Source organism: Lynx canadensis, chromosome A1 (assembly GCF_007474595.2).
Source record: "Lynx canadensis isolate LIC74 chromosome A1, mLynCan4.pri.v2, whole genome shotgun sequence".
NCBI classification, from domain to species: Eukaryota; Metazoa; Chordata; class Mammalia; order Carnivora; family Felidae; genus Lynx; species Lynx canadensis.
The window spans coordinates 18,401,934-18,424,565 of NC_044303.2; the positions used below are offsets into that span (position 1 = coordinate 18,401,934).

Here is a 22,632-nt window from a genome sequence, read left to right on the forward strand (position 1 = left end):
CTGTGGTTTCCCCCTGAGGTGTCACCTACCCTTTGATGCAGAGTGCCAGTAGGTGTGTCCCCAGCCTCTATTCCTGTCAGAGGCCCCACAGAGTAAGTACAGTCGAGATCACAGAGATCAACAAGGGCTGTGTGGCTTCCGGGGCAGGGAGAGAGCAAGCAGAGCAGAGAGGAGGAGCCCGCACCCCATTCAGGACAGAGGAGGACACTGGGGGACGCGCCCGCCCCCCGCCCTCGATGGACAGGCCGCTGGCAAGCAGCCATCCTTCTGAGGCGGTAACGCTCAGAAAGTACTTACCAGGCACTTTATTTTATGTACCTTATGGAACTCGGTATTTCCAATAGTCTTACGAGGTAAGTCCCATTGTGGCAGATGAAGACATTGAGGCTGAGGGGGTTTAAATGACTTGCTGAAGGTCACACAGCCGGGAGAAGGACGGGGCAGGGCTACCTTCACACAGTCTGACCATCACATGGTTCCGCTCCCTAATGCCCACACAGCATCGAAACACGTTCTGGGCTTGCCGTAAGGTGGGGGGCACCTTCCACTCCTTAAACCCTGGAATCCACTCCCATCCCTGCTGAGAGGTCTCAGCTACCCAAGGCACTCAGTAATATTTGCTCTTCTCTCTTTCATCTTCAATGTGCCTCCACACCAAAGTCCTCTGGTTCCAGGAGGAGCTCTTTCCTGCCACCATGGCCAGAACTCTTTAGAAAGTTCACAACGCTGTTTTCTCTTCTCCTCCTCTCTACTCCCTCCCCACACCGGGATTATCTAGAAGCTTCTGACTTCACCATGATTCCCAACCATCCCCATGTTGTTTATTAGGCTTTTTTTTTTTTTTTTAATTATTTTACTTGATTTCTTAGCGTCTTTTACACTGTTAACCATGACCTCGACCTTCAAACCTGCTCTTCCTTTGGGAACCTACCTTACTGCCGCCTCTCCTGGTTCTCCTCCCAGCTCTCTGGCTACCCATCCCAGTTGGGCTCAGGTGCCCCTGCAACTCTGCCCATCCCTTAAAGGTTGAGGATTTCCAGGAGTGTCCTGGCCTCTGTCTTCTCACTCTGGACACTCTCTGGGAGGGATTTCACGAATCCTCAGGACTGTGATATCTATACACAAGAGATTCCCCAATCTTTACCTCCTGCTCTGTTCTATCTTGTGAGCTTGAGACCACATACTCAGCCTGCCAGTGGTCCACACCCTCACCACCAGGAGGAACAGATTCTCTGCAGGACCCGGCCGTGTGGAGTTCATCTGCCTCATTTCTCCCACTAAATAGTCCAGCCCTCTGAACTATTGACTCTTCCTCTTCTGAGCCGCCGCACGGCCGGGCCCCCTCTTCTGGGAAACTCCTTAGCCCTCCTTTTCCTTGGCTCAGTTCCACTCACCCTCCAGATCTTCATGTGGATATCACTTCCTCCGGGCAGTAGGGAGGCGTCAGGCCTGGGTGAGGTCTCAGCACACCCCCACCCCATCAGAGCACCTATTCCATTTACTGCAAGGACCTGTTTCCCCTATATCCTCCATACACTAGTTTACTATTTAATCCCCACTAACTAGGGTAGTTCTTGATCCATGCCTTGTAGGCATTCAATAAATAGGGTCGAGTGAATGAAGGATGAATGAATGAATGAATGAATGGGAATTATAGCATCATTTAATCTGGTCTCAGAACCAGATGGTGACCCCATAACTCCAGGAATTCATGGTGAGATGGGGTTGTGATCTGTGAGCCCTGCTTCCTTATGGGACCTCTTTGTTCAGGGCAGGTGATATTAGCTCCCAAGAACTGAAACTTGAGCCCGTCTTCTGACTCCCATTCATGTCAACCACCTTGACTACCAAGATGCTTACCACTGGCCTGATCCCATTCTCATTCTTTCTCTGAGCGTGCTGCCCTACTGTGTGCTCTTGGTGCCACTGTTGCCTGTGACCAATACTGGTCACCCACCGTGCATGGGGTGGGATGGCTCAATGCACTGAATGCTCTGGATCTAGGAGTCTGTTGCCTGACATTCTTCAGTCCCAGGGGGAGCCTTCTCTCTGCAACTCCTAGCTTGCAGTCTCTCTGGATCCACACAAGCAGCCTCAGACGGCATTCGTGTGTATTTATGTGTGCACGTGTCTGGTAAACCACAACTCTGGCCAAATCTAGCCTCTTCCAAACCAGGGCAACCTGTGGGGAATGTGGCGACAGTTCATCTCCTTCCTTCTGACCAAGCTGTTCCTGGCTGGGGTTGCCCAAAGGTGCTACGCGTGTAGAAAAAAAAACACAAGCTTTTCCACTTACCACCCAGATGCTTCTAGATATTGTTGTGTTTGTGGATAGAAATCATCTAGATGTTGATTGACCCTGCAGAAACTTCTTGCCCAGATGCTTGTTGTCATATAAATTACTGACAGTCGTCTTTCTTTTCACCTCCAATATGCCAGGTCTTTCCCTGCACTGCCATTCCAGAAGGCGCATTCCAGGTGCGATTGTCATTCCGGAGCAAGGGTGGCTGACTCATCCCAGCAGAGTTCTGAGAGGATCTTCCCAGAGGATGGGCGGCAGGACTTGGCCCCCTGCCAGCCAGCAGAACCCTTGGTGCCAGCCAGAGGCTCCCTCACGTCCCCTCACACCGGGGCTTCCCTAGAAGTTCCCACATACTGATGCCTCTCACTGCCGCTCCCAGGGGGGCCGGAGCCTTTTTGGTAGAGAAAAGCTACTATAAATACAAAACAAAACACTGTTAGGATATGACCCTCTTATTCACGAACCAATGCACTTTTCCTGTGCCATCTGTGATTTGCAAGTCCTTTTATGATAAGGAACTTGTTACAAGTTCCTTAAGTTCAAATTTATCATATCAAGGGGCGCCTGGGTGGCTCAGTTAAGTGACCGACTTCAGCTCAGGTCATGATCTCACAGTTGGTAGGTTTGAGCTCCGCGTTGGGCTCTGTGCTGACAGCTCAGAGCCTGGAGCCTGATTCAGATTCTGTGTTTCCCTCTGTCTCTGCCCCTCCCCCGCTCATGCTGTGTCTCTGTCTCTCAATAATAAATAAAAATGTTTTTAAAAATTTACAAATTTATCATATCCAAATAACTCTCAAAATGGACTGCATTGATCAGTATCAAATTTGTCTTTCTGTTTATCAATTTATCAATAGACTGACTCCATAAATATTCACTTTGCCTTTACTGTAGGACAGGCTTTGAAGCATATGATAAGAACACCAAGAGAAAGAGACTTGAACTGGTCCTCAAATTGCCTACCATCTGTATCAGTCCACGACGGCTGCCATAACAAAATACCACAGAGTGGGAGGCTTAAGCAACAGAAATTTATTTTCTCATAGTTCTGCAGGCTGGAAGTCCAAGATCAAGGTGTCAGCAAGTTTGACTTCTTCAGAAGCCTCTCTCCTTGGCTGGCAGATAGCACTCTTCTCCCTGTGTCCCCACTTGGCCTTTCCTCTGTGGGGACTCCTCCCTGTGTCTCCTCCTCTTTTCACAAGGACACGAGTCAAACTGGGAGCACCTGGGTGGCTCAGTTGGTTAAGCATCTATCTGACTCTTGATTTCGGCTCAGGTCGTGATCTTCTAGATCGTGGTTCTAGAGTTCGAGCCCTACATCCGGCTCTGTGCTGACAGTGTAGAACCTGCTTGGGATTCCCTCTCTCTTCACCTCTCTGCCCCTCTTCCCTGCTTTCTTTCTCTCTCTCGCTCAAAGTCAATAAGGGAACTTAAAAAACACAAAAAACAAAAAACAAGGGCACAAGTGAGTTTGGATTAGGGCCCACCCTAACTGCTTCGCTTTTATTCAATCACTGCTTTGAAGAGCTTATCTCCAACTATGGTTACATTCTGAAGTACTGGGGTTTGGTTGGGCCTTGAACAGATGAATTTGGCGGGGAGGAGGATAGTGGGACACAATTCAGCCCTAAAACCATTCAATTGGAGAAGTGGAGAAATTAAAACGTGATGACAATTAAGGATACTAAGGACTATGTTAGAGGAGATACAAAATGATTCTGAAGCATCAAATAGGATACCTCGCCCAGCGTGGGGGAGGATGGGGAGCAGTCAAGGAAGGCTTCCAGGAGGAGGAGACGCTGCCACACTGAACCAGAAGTGGCACACACAGAGACCTAGAAAGAGAGTGCAGCTTATATAAGTAATTCCATTTGACCAAATCATAAAGCACAAGAGTAGAAGCAAGAAGGGAGCCGGGAGAGGATGGTAGGGCCAGGAGAGAGCCACCTAAAGGAGACTCGGCTCATCCTATAGCAATGGTGTGTCAAAGAAGTACATTCTGGGGATGGGTGGGAGTGCCTACACAACCAGATGTGGGCTTTATAATAGATCACGGCATTAACTGGGGATAGATCAGGGCTCCTGCCAGACTAGGGGCTGGGCAAGCAGGTGGGAGGCTGACAAAATTATCCACTTGGAAGATGATAAAGACCTACAGTGATCCATTAGTGGGGTGGACAGAGAGGATGGGGTTCAGAGAGGATCAGCACTGAAACTGAAGCCACGAGGAAAAAGCAGTTTCCTCCAGGAGAACATGCAGAGTGAGTAGACTGGAGACCAAGGAGGAAACCGTGGGGTCATTAGCATTTAAGGAAAGCCTAACAAACAGGGATACCACCCAGGCCGGCAGCAACATGAACTGTGAACACAAAAGGAGAACGTGTCCAACTGTAGCACACACGTCCATCTAAATGGGGCGACCACAGCCCAGCTCCAGCAGAGGCTACCAAAGGTGCATGTCGCCCAGGCGTGCCCATCTTTAGATTGTTCAAGAAAAGTGATACTGGTGAACCCAAGGGTGAAATCATCCCACTTTTAAAGAGTAGAAAGCAATTAGAAAACCCTAAGCAGGTCAAGCAACATGAACACGTGGGCTGTATCTAATACGCAAATCTGAATTTAGGGGATTAAGCACCACCAACGTGACAGGGAAGGGGGACAGCAGAGAGAAGGCAGTTTTGTAGTGGAGTGGATTGTCGCCCTGCCCTCCCTGGGAAGGAGCCCACATCACACCTCATTGACATCAGGCTGGGCCATGTCGCATGCTTTGGGCGGTGGAACGTGAGCACAAGGGACCTGTGTCATTTCCTGGTGGAAGCTTTAAGAGCCAGTATGTGCTTCTCTGTGATCTCTTTTTTTCCCTCTGCCAGAGGAGGGAACACATGCCACAGAGTTGTCTTCATCAGCCCAGGTCCCAGAATGAGGAGGACACAGAGCAGACCTGTGGCCAACCTACAATGAACATGGAGCACGGGTGAGACATAAATCTCTGCCTCTGTGAGTACTGAGACTTGGGGATAATCACTGGGTTACTGCAGCGTAATCTGGCCTATCCTGACTGATGCAGTCACAGAAGCCCCAGGGGCAAGGGTTCTCGATGCATGTTGTCCAATGCTGCAGAGCCGGCTCAGAGAAAATCTGCATTCCCAGGCAGGATGGGAGAGAGGCAGTGGAACAGGATCCCTGAGGCAGCAAGAGGGACAGATGAGTCTCGAGGGAGGGGACTGGTCTAAGACATGAGGAGGGGCACTTCTATTTCCTCCATGAGACTTAAGGAAAGAAAGACAGCATGGGCGTGATGCAGGTACAATTTTAGGAGGCAGGTTGGTAGCAAGTTGGGTGGCTTGGAATACTATAAAATCAACAAAAAATTAAGAACCCTATGCTATAATAATGAGGCGCCTGGGTGGCTCAGTCGGTTGAGCGTCCAACCTCAGCTCAGGTCATGATCTCGTGGGTTTGTCCGTTTGAGCCCTGCATCGGGCTCTGTGCTGACAGCTCAGAGCCTGGAAACTGCTTCAGATTCTGGGTCTCCCTCTCTCTGCCCCTCCCCCACTCACGCGTGCACGCTCTCGCCCTCTCTCTCTCTCTCACTCATAGAAATAAATAAGCAAATAACCATTGAAAAGAAAAACTCTGTACTATAATAATCACAAGGAAGGCGGTGTCACTTTCGCCTGGGGCAATAAAGGTAGATGTGAAAGAAAAGAATTTGAACCGGCTTTGAGGACAGATACTTTATTAAGGTGCCCTGGCTACCCTAAGACATAAGTCCCAAATGTGGTAGCTTGGCCCAGTAGTAATTTTTTCAAACACATGAAAAGTTCAAAACCACGGGGGACAGACTCTGTGCTACTCCCTCTTTCAGGGACAACACAGATAAGGCTCTGCCGTCTTCCATATTTGATGTGCAGAAGAGCTGTTCTGATATTTACATACAGTTTGCAGGCAGACGAAGACAGGAGGGGAGAAGTAAATTGGCAGGTTTGTATAAGCAAGGCCTGGAAGTGGTGCACATCAATTACACCCACTCCTAACTGCAAGAGAGGCTGGGAAATGTAGTTTGCTGTTAAATGAACAGATAGCCAGGGTCTGCCCAGTTGGAGGGCTCTGCTTGTCAGAAACAGACCAAAGGAAAGCTCAAAGCAGAAAAAAACGGCATAAGCAGGGGCGGAAATTTTCAATATGTATTCAGAGACTAGAATTAATTTAAAATTGCCTACAATATAGAATTCATGCAGGGGCCTATTGGCAGAGAAAGCTACAAGGGAGGCTGGATGAAAATTGAACAAAGCTTTACATACCTAATGAGAGTATTAAGTTTATCGTAGCCATCAAGGACCTAACAAAGACTCTAAGATGACATTTCACTAAGCGAGATTTTTCAAGTAGGTAGAGGTGAAGCTATCCATTAATGGGGAGCAAAGAGATACATGGAGCAAATATGGTTAAATCTCGGTAATCCCTGAATCTGGATAAGGAATGTCTGTACCTTAGTAGGTTTTTTTTGAAGGTCCTAATGATAAAAATGTTTTTAAAAGATAGTAAGGGCCCTTCAAAAAATCTTTCATTATGTATGCCACAAGATAATAAAACCAGTAAGGAGGGAATAGGTTTTCCATCTGTTTGTTCACTAGCTTGTACTGTGAAAGCTACTAGTTGATGTGTACCCACTTTGGAAACTCTGGGACCATGAAACTGTTAGTCAAAGGTATTATTTGGGGGGGAATCTACCTACAATTATCAGTACAGGAATGGTTCATCCCTGTGCTGAAAATCACAGGTACTTGATTCACTGCTTCTTCCCTGAATGTGTCAGAATTAACTTTGCAAGCAATGCCAGCCTTCCATCAGCATTGTAAATCTGTCCCGTAGATAGGCTGTGATCAGAAATGAACTCTTCGCAAGAGTCACAAACTCTTCTGTAGCATCATGATTTGTTGTTTTTCATCACTTCTTCTTAGGGTGAGTCCTACTGGAATCACTAACACTGTATTTGTTCATAAATCTCTTTTGTTTCAAGGCCAAAGATGGCATCACCCTCACATCTTTTTGCTAAGAAACACTCAAGGAGGGCACATTTCAGGTTATTTCCAATGCAGGCAGATGCATGGCTTTACCCCCAAACATTTAGGATACTTTAGATTTGTCAAGAATTTTTAACAACTGCTTTTTTCATAAAAGGATAGAATTTTTCTGGGCTTATACTTTCGAGTTCTGGAGAGATAACCATGTTATTCTTTGCAAGCTAGCAAGACGGGTTTTTTTGCTTTTATGGAGACAGATGATGTCATGGAAAATACACACACACACACACACACACACACACACACACGCACGCACAGTGATCAGACTAATGTGAGCACCAACAGCATCTAGCAGCTGTTGACCTTGGGAAAGTTACATAATTTCTATGATCCTATGACATGAGAATAATAATACCTATTACTATGATCATTATGTGAGTGAAATAAGACAGCACGTATCAAGTACCTAACCCTGCCTAGCACACAGTTGGTGTTATGGTGTTAATACACGTATGTTTCCTCACATATACGCCACTTCCCCCACATACATTATGTTCAGACCCTGGCCTTGCCTCTGACGAGCAGAGCACCGTAATCCAAAGGTGAAAGCCTACCTTACGTCAGGTGGGGTGGCACCGCTGTGCTGCATGTGTGTGCCCTCATGTACAGATACAGCACTTCCTGTGTTTTCTATTCTCTGCACCTTCTTTCTAGCACAGTCCCGTTGATGATGATTGGCCCCTTGAAACTTCACCTATGCCGGCTGCTATGCCTTGGTGGAGACACACAATTGCCTTCATGGGCTATTAAGCACCAAGCACAACGAAGAGATGTGATGCTTCCAGGGGCCTCTGTAGAGGGACAGCTGAGGACACTGCTGGTTTGACCTTACCCTGCTGCCTCCAATCTTGACTTTTCCAAAGATGGCAGTCCTTCCAGTCAGCGATTTTTCTGGCTCTTCCTATTCTGAGGTCAGCTGCCAAGTTTTTCTCCCATGTTTTCTTCTAGGTGTTTACAGTTTTAGGCTTTACATTTAGATCTGTGATCTATTTTAAGTTAATTTTATATAATGTTAACTAGGTTTTCAAGGATGCCTTTTATCAGAGGAAGTTCCATTCTACTCCTGGTCTACAGAGAGCTTTTTTCAACTATAGATGTAGGATTGTATCCAATGTTTTTTTTCCTGCATCTATTGAGATGATACTATGTTTTTTTCCTTTTTAGTTTGTTAATATGGTAAATTAAATTGATTGATTTTTGAATGTTAAGGCAGCATTCGTGGGATAAATTCCACTTGGCCATGATATATTATCTTTTTTTACACATTGTCAGATTAGACTTGCTAAAATTTGCTTTAAATTTTTTGCATCTATATTTATGAGTGATATGGGTCTGTAGCCCTCTTTTCTCATAACGTCTTTACTGGTTCGGTATTTGGGTAGCACTGGTCCCTGACACTGTTGGTAGGCATTTCTTTCACTTCCATATTCTAGAAGAGTTTGTATTGTTGGTATCATTGCTTTTTTTAATGTCTGGAATAATTCCCCAACAAAATGATCTAAATCTGGAGTTCTCTTTATGGAAAGATTTTAAAACTACAAATTCAGTATTTTAATAAACATATGGCTATTCAGGCTATCTATTTATTTTTAAGTGAGTTTTGGTAGCTTCTGCCTTCCAAAAATTTTCCCATTTCAATTAAGTTGTGAAATTGGTTGGCATAATGTTGTTCATAGCATTCCCTTCTTCTCCCTTTTATCATCTATAGAATCTTGGGGGCCTGGGTGGCTCAGTTGTTAAGCATCTGACTTCGGCTCAGGTCATGATCTCGTGGTTTGTGAGTTCAAGTCTCACATCTGTGAGCTCGAACCCCACTTCAGGTGAACACAAGCCCTGCTTCAGATGAGCCCCACTTCTCTCTCTCTTTCTCCATCTCTCTCTCTCTCTGCCCCTCACTCACTTGCACCCTGTCTTTCAAAAAAGAATTTATATATACATATATATATACATATATATGTATACACACACATATAAATATATATACATATATATGTGTATATATATATATATATATATATATATATATACACATATATAATCTCTAGTGATACCACCTTTCTCATTCCTGATATTGGTAATTTGAGTCTTCTTTTTTTCCTGATCAGCCTGACTATACTATAGGTTTATCCATTTTATTGGTTGTCTCAAAGAACCAGCTTTAGGTTTCATTGTTTTTCTTTTTCTTTTTTTCTACTTCATTGATTTCCAGTCTGATCCATATTATTTTCCCTCTTTTGCTATGTTGAGTTTAGTTTGCAGTCATGCATTTTAATTTTATATATGTAATAAACACACATTGTTATCATTTTTGTTTAAATAGCAAATATCCTTTAAAGAGACTTTAATAAGAAAAAACCTCACTCATGAATTTCTGGTACGGGAAAATTCATTTTTATGTACAGTCAGACTTCTGACATTATTTTCCTCTGCTTGAAGAATTTATTTTAAAATTATTTATAATGTGAATACGCTGGTAATGAGTTGCTTCAACTCCTGAATGTCTGCAAAGTTCTTTATTTGCCTTCATTTCTTAAAAGATATTTCTGTGGAGTATAGATGCTAAATTGATGGATTTTTTTTTCTTTCAGTAAAGATATTGTTTCGCTAACTCCATCCCTGAATAATTCCAAGAAGAAATCTGTTATTGTTATTATCTTTCTCCTTCTTTATGTAATATGCCCCTTTTTCCTGGCCACTTTTAAGATTTACTCTTTATCATTGATGTTTTACTCTTTATCATTGATTTTGAGCAATTTGATTAGGATGCGATGATGTAGTTTTTATGCAGTTTTCTTGCTCTTGGGGTTCATTGAACTTTCTGAATCTGTGAATTGACAGTTTTCATCAGATCTTAAAAACTTCAAGCCATTGCTTCTTCAAAAATCTTTCTACTCCCCTCTACTTTGGAGGATTCTAAATATAGTCCAAATATACTGCTTGAACTTACTCCACAGTTCACTGGTGCTTTTTCTCCCCAGTTTATTTTCTTTAAAAAAAAAAAAATCTGTTTAATGTTTATTTATTTCTGAGACAGAGCATGAGTGGGGAGGGGCAGAGAGAGAGGGAGACACAGAATCAGAAGCAGACTCCAGGCTCTGAGCTGTCAGCACAGAGCCTGACCTGGGGCTTGAACTCACAAATCATGAGATCATGACCTGAGCCGAAGTCGGTCGCTCAACCGACTGAGCCACCCGGGCGCACCCCACCCCCCAGCCAGTTTATTTTCTGTGTTTCACATTGGATAGTTGCTGTTTAATGCCTTCAAATTTAAACTCTTTACTTTTGCAATGTGTAATCTACCTTTATTCTATCCAGTGTATTTTTCATCTCAGACATTGTAGTTTTCATCCCTAGAACTCTGATTTGGGCATTTTATATTTATCATGTCTCTAGTTACCTTTTCTAACATATAGAATATAATTATAATAAGTGTTTTTAATGTCCTTGTCCAACAGGTTTAGCATTTTTCAGTTGTGGAGTAAGTGTGTCAGTTTCAACTGATCGGTTTTTATCTTCATTTTGTTTGTATTTTACTTCTTCTTTGCATGCTTGGTAATTTTTTATTGGATACCAGACATTATGAATTTTACCATGTTTCTGAATATTTTCATATTCCTAAATTCTTATATTTTTGTTCTGGTACATAGTTATATTAATTGGAAAAATTGTTGCTTGGGGGTCTTGCTTTTAAGATTTTTTAGACAGGACCAGAGCAATACACAATATACAGCTAGTTAGTCCACTACTGAGGACTTTTCTGAGGACTCTACTTTATGTCCCACGTGTTATGAGTTTTTCTAGTCTGGTTGGTGTGGACAGACACTATTCCTGGCTCTGTGTGAACAATGGGCATTGCTTCTTCTAGTCTCTTTGGATAGTTCCTTCCCTCACTGCAAGTGGTTTCCTCATTTGTATATACTGACCAGTACTCATTTGAATGCTCAAGGGGACCCCCTGCAGATCTTTGGAGTTTCCTTTCTGTGCAGCAATCTCCTCCCTTGTGCTCTGCCCTCTGAACCCTGGAGAACTTGCAGCTCTGACTTTTCAACTCAGGGAGACCAGCAGTCCCCTCCTAGGTTCTTCCTTTCTACACCACAGCCTAAAAACTCTCTTAAGACATAACTTGTAGAAATCATAGGCAGAGCCACTTTACAAGCTCAAAATTTTTTAACGGAAGGGACCCCTCTCACACTGTTTATGATATGATATCCAACAAGGAGTAGATTCTCAACTAATACTTGTTGAACTGAAAGGAAATTTTATGCACTCTCCAAAGTGAGATAAATTAAGACCCCATGAGATGCATGACCTTCTCTAACTCATATTCCAAATCCCTTCTTCATCCCTTTACTCTACTTGCTTATCAGGAAATTCCAGAAGCTAGTCAGGTCAACATGCATTTTATTTTGTTGTATTTTGAATTAAAAGTCAAATATGTGTTATTTTTCCCCCTCTCTTCTCTTTGACAGTTAGAAACAGATGTTCTAACATTCTGAGGAAGCCCTAATATGATAAGACCTTAAAAAGTGAACATTATAGTATCACTGAGAACAGATAAATGTAAAAACAAAATGTTTCAGCTCCCAAAAGGCCACATTCGAGGAGATGGAAGTAACAAGAGGAACAGGAAATCGCATTACTATCACTCTTAGCCATTTCCCAGGATGTTTCAGAGGATGAGATGACTCTAATGACCAGCAGCAATTAATTACTAGCCAGCACTGCCCCTCAAAAGTTCTGAGTTTGGGGGAAAAATGCACCTTACTTCAGCAAGTCTCCTGTAAATGTGACAGTCATCACACTCAAGCAAGCAATCTGATAGAAGGAAAGGATGCTTTGGCTTGCTCTCATTTGTTATTTATTTATTTATTGGAGTTATCTCTACACCCTACATGGGGCTTGAACTCACAAGCCTGAGATTAAGAGTTGAATGTTCTTCCGACTGAGCCAGCCACGTGCCCTGTTGGGTGCCCAGAAATATTTCCTCCTGAGAGCAGCAGTGGACCCATTGACATGGTGCTCTCCTTAGCTGCCTCACAGCACCATCAGTCTCTCCTGGAAAGATGAAAAACCAGGTGTGTTGGCGAGGCTATACAATTTAAAGTCAGACGATGGATGTTCACATCCTGCTCAGCCCTGTAATATATGTTTGATATTGAAAAAAAAAAAAACCTCAATTCTTATATTAGTCGGCTAGGGATGTCACAACAAAATACCACAGACTGGGCATCTTCTATGACAGAAATTTATTTTCTCACAATCCTGAAGGCCAGAGTTTAAGACCAAGGTGTCAGCAGGTTTGATTACACCTGAGGCTTCTCTCCTTGGCTTATACGTGGCCATCTTCTCACTGGGCCCTGACATGGGCCTCTCTCAGGCTATTTGGTTCTCTATGTGTCCTAATATCCTCTTCTTCTAAGCACACCAATCAGATTGGATTGTTTATGGCCTCATTTTAGCTGAATTACCTTTTCAAAGCCCCTCTCTGCCAACAGTCGCATCCTGAGGTACTAGAGGTTAGGACTTCAACATAAGAATTTTGAGGCGGGGTTGGGGGGGAAACACAATTCAGCCCACAACAGTTTTCAGATCACATTTTCCCCAGTCAAAAGAAGGAGGTAGCAAGAGTTGCCTTGAAAGTTTGTGGTGAGTAAAAACTCAATTTTCTTGAAGTACTCACACAGGAAAAATTACAGACCATAAATATACAGCTCAATGAGTTTTCATAAAGTGAAGAGTTTTATCACCAACCAAACCTAGAAACAAACCCAGAGACCCTTTTGCCCCTTCCACAAGGTAATCACTAGCTCAATTCCTAATAGGATAAACTAATTATGCTTGTGTTTCTATGTATTCTTTGTGTCGGGCTTTTCTCATTCCATATTGTTTGTGAGAGTCATCACGATGTTGGGTACCATTGCAATTCCTTCATTTTTTCTTGCTATATTGTATTCCCTTGCATGAATACTGCAGTCAATTTATGCATCTATTATTAAGGAATATTTGAGTTGTCTCCAGTCAGGGCCATAACTAGAAGTGCAACTATGAATACTTTTGTACCTGTCTTTTGCTGAACACTGTACACATTCTTCTGGATATATACCTGGGAGAGTAATTGCTGAGTCATAGGGTATGCCCATATTCAACATTAGTAGATATTATCTGACATTTTCCAAAGTAGTGGTATGAATTTTTACCCTCACTAGAAGTATATGAGAGTTCCAGGTACTCCACATAAGGATACAGTTATTTTTAATACAGAAAACTTGGAAACAAGCTATCAAACAATAGGGACTTAGTTAAATAAATCATGTTTCCATGCAGTATACTAGAAAATAGTCATTAAAAATGTTACTCTCAATAATGTATTGAGTGAAAAGATCAGGTCACAAAACTCTGGTACAGTTTGTGGCCAATGCTGTTAAAAAAAAATTAAGTGCATAATTTTATCTATGTTAAAAGAAACCAAAGGTTGACCCTGGTTTTCTCTGAGAGGCTGGATTACAGATGATTTTTTTCTATTCATAGTTTTCCATATTTGTTTTCTAAAATATTTTTAAATGACTGTTTATTGCATTTATAATTAATTGGGAAAAAGACAATAAGGATTACAAATTATATCATTCTCTCTTACCCACTTCTCAGGTTATTTATGAGACACAATGAGAAAATGCTCATGGAAATTCTTTGAAAAAAGGCCAAGCACTATTTGAATGTTTATTATTATTATTATCATCATCATCATCATCATCACCATAATTGCTTCTGCCTATTTTCTAACACTGAACAGAAAGTTAGAGATGCACAGAATGAGCTGGAAATGACACAGCCACAGGGGTGAGCAAGTGATGGTACAGGGTCAAGGCTCCACTTGAGTGCTTCTCAATTCTAATTGCTCGTTAGAATCACCCAGAATCACCTGGGGAGTTTTAAGAATATAGAGCAAGTAAATAAGGATCTCCAGGTACAAAGTCAGGCATCAACATTTCCCAAAAGTTTCTCTGTAATTCTGCTGTACAGCCGGGTCCAGAACTCCTAAATGCAGGCGAGCCCCTGCACTTTAAGCCACCATTTCATTGTTCGTTGGGAGTGAGAGACGGAGATGACGGGGCTGGGATATAGTCAAGCCTGAGAGAAATCCCTGGAGGGTCTGAATGTCCTAGGGTGCAATCGTTTGTCCAGTCATATGTGTTCTAATATCAGCTTGACATTTTCCACTGGGTGGGGTTGGGAAAACTAGATTCTGAGGGCCCCCAGAAACTGGTCTACTTCCCTTACTGGAAAATTTCCTAGTCTATGTGGCACAGACAAATGACGACAATAAGCATTCCTACACCAGATTAAGGCTATCAGTGCAGTTTCCTGGGCATTATCTCACTGGGGACTTGTGATCTCCCCACTTTTGTCACACTGGTGGATACTTATTCCAATATTTTCCCATTTAATAACTTTAGTAAGATAATCGATATACAATAAACTGCATATTTTTAAGCATATGTATGTTCTGTGGAACCATCACCACATTCAAGGTGGTGAATGTACCCACAACCCCCACAAACCTTCCTCATGCCCCTTCATGATCACTCCACATCGACCCCACCCCCAACTCCAGGCAAACCCTAATCTACTTTCTGATTAGTTTATATTTTCTAAAATTTTATTTGGATGAACTTGCACAATATTTGTTTGTCTCTTTTTATTCACCATAATTATTTTGAGATTCAGCCAGGCTGTTGCTCACTAGTATTCCATTTTATAGACATACCACAATTTATTTATCCATTCTCTTACGAATTGGACATTTGAGTTGTTTCCAGTTTGGGGCAATCACAAATAGAAGAGCTGTAGATACTCATGTGTAAGTCTTACAGGGATATATGCTTTCAGTTCTGTTGGGTAAATACCTATACAGCTAGTTTAAGTGTATGTTTAACTTTTTGAGGCAACTATCAAACTGTTTACCACAGTGGTTGTGGCATTTTCATTCCCAACAGGATTGTATAAGGTTTCAACTCTTCCAAATCATCTTTAACATTTGGTATGGTCAGTCTTTAATTTTATCTAGTCTTATGGTTATGTAGTGATAGCAAATGGTGGTTATTTTACTAATGATTAATGATGACCTTCAACCCTGACCTCACATGGTACATGTACACACACACACACACACGCACACACACACACACACACGTGCACACACCCATGCATGCAAGATGAATGATAGACCTGAGTATAAAAACAAAAATTATAAAACTTCTAGGAAAAAAACACAGTTGCAATACACATTTGGGTAGGCAAAGATTTCTTAAGTAGGACACAAAAGGAAAAATAATATTTATAAGATAACATATTAAACTTTTTCAAAACTAAAATCTTTTGCTCTAACGATCCTATTAAGAGAATGAAGCAGGAAGCACAGTCTGGGAGAGATTTTTGCACAGCCTTTATCTGGTAAAAGACTTCTATCTAGAATATGTAAAGAATTCTAAAAACTCAATAAAAGAAGGCAATCCAGTTTTTTTTTTAATGGGTGAAAGATTTGAAAGGTTCCTTCCCCAGAGAAAGTATATGGCTAGCAAATAAAAATCCAAAAATATGCCCGGCATCAGTTCTAGTAATCACTTTTAAGGTAAGCGGAGTAGGTACCATTATTGTTGTCATTATTCCCATTTTGCAGATGAAGAAACACAATGAATGAGGCCACACGACCTAAGTTTACACAACTAGCAAGTAGAAAGCCTGGATTAAAGTCTGACTCCAGCCCAGGGTTCTCCCGTGACACAGCCAGTAATCTGGAGAGCCAGCAGAGAATCTAAGGCAGCATCTTGTGAAAACAATTAGGGGTGAAAGGGATTGGTCTGTGGGGTCATCACACAGAGACAGTGACACATAAAGGAGATGAGGTGAGAAGGCAGGGACCAGAAAGTGTCTGGGCAAACCAGGGCCAGGAGCACACCGAACCCAAGGAGCACGGATGCCAACAGACAGGGGCATAGCCGAGTGTGGAGGCAGGTCAGCAGTCAGAAGTCAGAAAGGGACATGTGTGCAAAGGCCAGTGCAAGCTGAGAGCCAACCCCCAGGCAGGCAACCCACATTGCAGATTGGACTTCATGCTGTCTGTGGTGGACAGTTCCAACCCAGAAAGGAGCCTGGAAGCCATACTGCAGCAATGAATAGATCACTGTGACCGGAACAAAACCTGAGCCACAAGCCCAGGTACGTCACAGGTAGCAGAGATAACACGGAAGGCGTCCTGCTTGACCACTGAACACATGTAGGGGCAGGAATTGGAGGGTGTGGCATCAGTGTAAGCAGGCCGCCCCGGAGACGTGACATGCAGTTGATCTTGGAGACTGACGCATAAAAAGTCACTGGTAGGAGTTGAGGGTCAAACGTGATTTATTTTGGCTTAATTTCAGTTCCCAACTTCTGTTTTAATTGTACCTTGATTAAATGGGCTTAAAATGAATAACTGAATGTTTTAAGATATTACTCATCTATATGCCTTCAATCATATCACTGATCTCACTAATCAGCAGTCTTGCCCTGTGCCTGATGATGTTGTCTTACAGATACTGTGGTAACTCCAGAGCCAACAGAGACGCTCCAAAACCCGAAAAGGTAAACGAACATTGGTACTGCTCACTGAGAAGGAAATGCGAGGGAGGGGTGAGACAAGGCAGAGAGGGTTTTAAAATGCAATGTCCCAGTTAAATATACCAGCTATGGTGCTTATTCTAAACTGCACTGGCTCTCATTTGCCAAAAGTCAGGGCGTGTGATACAACAGAGTTAAGGCCAAACGTCACAGTAAAACGCAAGAGCCCCATAATAGACAGTTTCTGTGCATTGGGTTTCAGAGTGCGCCATTACAATCACTCATTTCTTCTGCTAGGCGGCCTCCCAAGTCCAGCCACACCAGTCCACACACGAAGCTACCTTTCACCGTCCTGCCCCAGAGGCGCCGTGCTAAGCTGAGTCACAGGCTGGAGAGAGTTACAAAGGTTTCCAGTGATGTTCCCGTACGATCAGAGTCCAGGCCAGGGCACCCAGGACAATCATTCACACAAGTCAAAGACAGTCTTCTGTAAGCACATCCAGCTAAGAGCCTCGGGCTAGTGGACTTTGGACCCAGAGCTAGGCTGTGAGCAAGGCCAGGCACAGCCCCGAGCAAGCACCTCTTCCCCATCAGTGCCCAGATATGACCTTATATCCTTTGCAATCATTTCAGATTTACTAAAGGAACCATTTTCCTCAGGCAGTGCATTTCTAATAGGTTAATAGCCCCAAGTCTTTAGCCTCTAGCAAGGGGGCATCACAGAATACTTCCCTGGCTTCCCCCACCTCCCAGAAAAATATAAGTGTAATTGCAGAACAAGAGGGATGTTTAATGAAAAGTCTCCATTATGTCAGTAAATGTATCATAACTCAAAAATAGCATTTACCATTATCACAGGCTTGAAGCTTTCGTATGATCTTTGGCCTCATTCTCCAAACTCCAGCCAACTAAACTTCCTGGAGGTCATCTGCCACTGCATTTTCCACAACGCCATAAAAGTTACAGCTGTTTAGAGCTGGCTGGAACCACACATTTCATCTACGAGATGATCTACACAGATGAACAAGGACAGTAAACTTTTAGTGACCATGTACTACATCCCAGGAACCATGTCATGCATTTACGTAGTACCTCTTTGGGGGCGCCTGGGTGGCTCAGCCAGTTAAATGTCCCACTTCAGCTCAGGTCATGATCTCACAGTTCATGAGTTCGAGCCCCATGTCGGACTCTGTGCTGACAGCTCAGAGCCTGGAGCCTGCATCTGATTCTATGTCTCCCTCTCTCTCTCTCTCTGCCTCTCCCCCACTCACACTCCATCTCTCAAAATGAATAAACGTTAAAAAACAAAAAAAACCACATAATAAATAAATAGTGCCTCTTTTAATCTCCCATCAGCCCCTCAGAGTTGGTACTTTTATCATCCACACTTGACACAGGAGATTTTAAGGAGGAAGTTCAATGTCACACACTGAGGAAGAGACGGCATTTGTCTGTAAGTCCACCGTGGTCCAGTGAGCTCCGAAGCACTGCCATATATTGGCTGTTTCTCCAACCAATGAGCTATGTGAACTTGAAGACTCCAGAATCTTAGTGAGACCCTCTTCTGACTGGAGCCGGCCATTCCCATACACAGTAGGCCACGTACAACCACAGAAAGCATTGCATCCACCTGCACTACAAGCCCAGCACAATACTTACTTCTTAATGTTTGTGTTACATCATAAAATGTAAGAACTGCAGAGGGGCTTTAAAGGCCATTCAGTCAAAATCAGTTTAGAAATGAGAATGCAAATCCTGGAGAAGCGAAAAGGCTTTCCTAGAATCCCACAACTACCTCAAAGGCAGAGCAAGAATAATGTTTTAGGAGTTAAAAATAGTATGCTGACAACGGATATTCCCAAGACAGTAACATAGATTGTTCCTGACTTTGCTCCTCACACAAGAACTATCAACTATTCAAGAATAAGACACCACTGACATAATCTTAGAACATGGAGATGAGGCTGAAGCCCCACCCTGCACCTCAGAGACCAGACCAGATTGCAGTAGGGGATAAGACAAGCAGCTACACATTGACGACACCGCCCCTCCCCCAGAATAGCACAACACTATGTGGAGAGGTCTTCCGTGAGCCTCCTATTCCTCCAGTGGGAAAAGGAAATCCAGGGGGGAATGTCAGCTCCCTCAGCATTCTGGGTCACTCTGTGGGAGCCCCTACTCTGATCTCACACCACAGGGATTACAGGGGAATCATTGGGACCCATGACAGAGAAGGGGGAAAGGGCTTGCAATAACCAGCACTCAGGGATCTTGGCAGACTGAGTTTCTATCTGCAGTGCCCAAGTAGTAACCCCAAACAGCGACTTTGCTCATCTACAGAACCAAGTTGAAGGCACACTCTGACCAGGAAACTCAGTGTGATACAGATCTGCCTGATTTGGATACTCAAATGAGGAATTCTGCTTGCCCTAGAGCCTAATTTGCCCCCATCCAGGCAAGGTGCCGAGTCACAGCCCCACCCACCACGAAAGTGCCTTCCAGCTCCATAAATCCAGAAGGGCTGATGAAAACACCTGAATGTTGTGTGGCCCAGTGGCACTCGAGCTGAGAGAATGGCAGACAGACCCAATAGTTTGTACAGCAAAGTCAATGGCCCTGTTCATCCAGGAAACTTCAGATGTGGGTCAGCTTGCGTTAAGACAACAAAGAGCTTTACCAGTTTTCGAGCTGCTTCCCCTGCTGCACCTGAGCAGGGAATCTACTTTGTAGCCCAGATCATGACTGAATATAGCCTTCAGCCTATCTGACCAGGGAATCTAACGAGAGAACACAGCCCATGGCTTCCCCTGGCTGCAGAGCAAAACTAATGACCTCACCTGACCAAAGAATTCAAGGCAAGAATTTCACACCCAGCAAAGCTGTCCTTCAGAAATGAAAAAGGGATACAGACTCCCCTCCTCTCTGCAAAAAAGCTGAGGGGGCTCATTGCCACCAGAACTCCCTTACAAAAAATGCTAAGTGAGTTCTTTGAGTAGAAGTAAAAGAACACCAATTAACATCAAAAAAAAACACAAAAAGGTAGCAAAATCTCACTGGTAATGGTAAATATATAGTCATAGTTAGATTCTGCAATGTGGTAATAGTGGTATATAACTCACAACTCTAATTTAAAAGTTAAAAAAATTAACGTAGCAAAAATAACCATAAATACAACAATCTATTATTAGTTACACAATATAAAATATATGTAAGTTGTAACAGCAATAACCTAAAATGTGAAGGGGAGAAGTAAAAGTGTGAAGTGGAACTTCTATTGAAGTTATATAGTTACCAGTTTAAAATAGGGTGTTATAAGTTTAAGATTTTATATAAGCTTCATGGCAAACACAAGGGAAAAACCTGTAGTAATTACACAAATAACATGATAAAGAAGTCAAAGCATAAAGATACCAAAAAACATTAAAATACACAAAAAGATAGCAGGATAAGAAACAAGGAAAAATGGGGCACCTGGATGGCTCAGTAGGTTAAGCGTCCAACTCTTGGTTTCAGATCAGGTCATGATCTCATGCTCATGAGATCAAGCCCTGTGTCAGGCTCCATGCTTAGCATGGAGCCTGCTTGGGATCCTCCCCCTCTCTCTGCCCTTCACCCACTCCCTGTCTAAAAATAAACTTGAAAAGAAAAGAAAAGAAAAGAAAAGAAAAGAAAAGAAAAGAAAAGAAAAGAAAAGAAAAGAAAAGAAAGGAAAACAAGGAACAAAGGATCTATAAAACAACCAGAAAACAATTAACAAAATGGCAATAGTAAGTCCTTACCTATCAATAATCACTTTAAATGTAAATGGATAAAATTATCCAAAAGACATAGAACAACTGAATGGATTAAAAAAAAAAAAAAAAGAAAACCAAGATCTTGCAATATGCTGCCTAGAAGAGATTCACGTTAGCCTTAAAGACTCACATAGGCTAAGAATGAAGGGATGGAAAAAGGCATTTCAAGCAAATACTCATCAAAACAAAAACAAAAACAGAAAACAGCAAAAGCAGGGGTAGCTTTACTTATATCAGATCTCAAACTAAAAATGGTAAGAAAAAAAAGACAGTCATTATATAATGATAAAGGAGTCAATACATCAAAAAGATAACAATTATAAATTTTCATACACCCTATATTGGAGCAGCTAAATATATAAAGCAAAAACTAATAGAGCTAAAAAGAGGAATGAACAATAATATAATGATAATTGGGGACTTTAATACCGTACTCTCAACAATTGATAAACCAGCCAGAGAACCAATAGGGAAACAGCAGATTTGAACAACACTATGGACCAAATGGACCTAACAGACATATACAGAACATTCTACCCAACAATAGCAGAATACACATTCTTCTAAAGCACAAGTAGAACATTTTCTAGGATAGATCATATGTTAGGCCACAAAACAAGTCTTAGAAGGGATGCCTGGGTAGCTCAATCGATTAAGCGTCCGACTTTGGCTCAGGTCATGATCTCACAGTTTGTGGGTTTGAACCCCGCATCGGGCTCTGTGCTGACAGCTCGGAGCCTGGAGCCTGCTTCAGATTCTGTGTCTCCCTCGCTCTCTGCCCCTCCCCTGTTTGTACTCGGTCTCTCTCTCAAAAATAAATAAAACATTAAAAAAAATTTTTTTAAATAAACAAGTCTTAGAACACTCAAGAAGGCTGAAATCACACCAAGCATCTTTTCTTACCATAATAGCATGAAACTAGAAATCAAGAAGAAGAAAACTGAAAAATGTATGAACTCATGGAAATTAAACAACACTCTCTTGAAGAACCAAGGGATCAAAGAAGAAATTAAAGGGAAATAAAAAAGTTTCTTCACACAAATAAAAAATGGAAACACATATACCAGAACTTACAGAATGCAGCAAAAGCAGTTCTGAGAGTGAAGTGCATAGCAATAAATACCTACATTAATAAGAAAGGCCCCAAGGCACCTGGGTGGCTCAGTCAGTTCAGCACATGACTCTTGATCTTGACTCAAGTCATGATCTCACAGTTCATGGGCTTAAGCCCCATGTCCAGCTCTGCGCTGATGGGGTGGAGCCTGCTTGGGCTTCTCTCTCTCCCTCTTTCTCTCTCTCTCTGTGCCCCTCCTCCATACTTGTTTTCTCTCTCAAAATAAATAAATAAACTTTAAAAAATTAAAAAAAAAAAAGAAGAAAGGTCCTAAATAAACATCTTAACTCTGTTCCTTAAAGAACTTGAAAAAGAACAAACTGAACTCAAAGTTATCAGAAGAAAGGAAATAATAAATATTAGAGCAGAAATAAGTGAAATAGAAAACAGAAAAATGAAAAAGATGAACCAAACTGCTATTTCTTTGAAAAGATAAGCAAAATGGACAAAACCTTAGCTAGACTAACCAAGGAAAAAAGAGAAAGAATCCAAATCAGCAAAGTTATTAATAAAAAAATAGACATATAATTGATCCCACAGAAATTCAAAGGATCATCAGAGGCTACTATATGACAATAAACTGGACAACCTAGAAAAAAAATGGAATAATTCTTAGAGACATACAACCTAATGAAGACTGAATCAAGAAGAAATAAAAAAATGTGAATAGACCAATTACTAGTAAGGAAATTGAACCAGTAATCAAAGATCTTTCAATAAAGGAAAGTCCAGGCCCACATG

General features: G+C 42.3%; 1 long non-coding RNA gene across 1 annotated transcript; it reads left to right on the forward strand.

Annotated features, from left to right (window-relative positions):
- Nucleotides 1-8,097: 8,097 nt before the first annotated feature.
- LOC115510073 lies at nucleotides 8,098-18,126 on the forward strand. Its single transcript, XR_003967601.1, has 3 exons — nucleotides 8,098-8,297; nucleotides 16,959-17,007; nucleotides 17,281-18,126. It is a non-coding gene; the product is annotated as an uncharacterized LOC115510073 (long non-coding RNA).
- The last annotated feature ends 4,506 nt before the right edge of the window (nucleotides 18,127-22,632 follow it).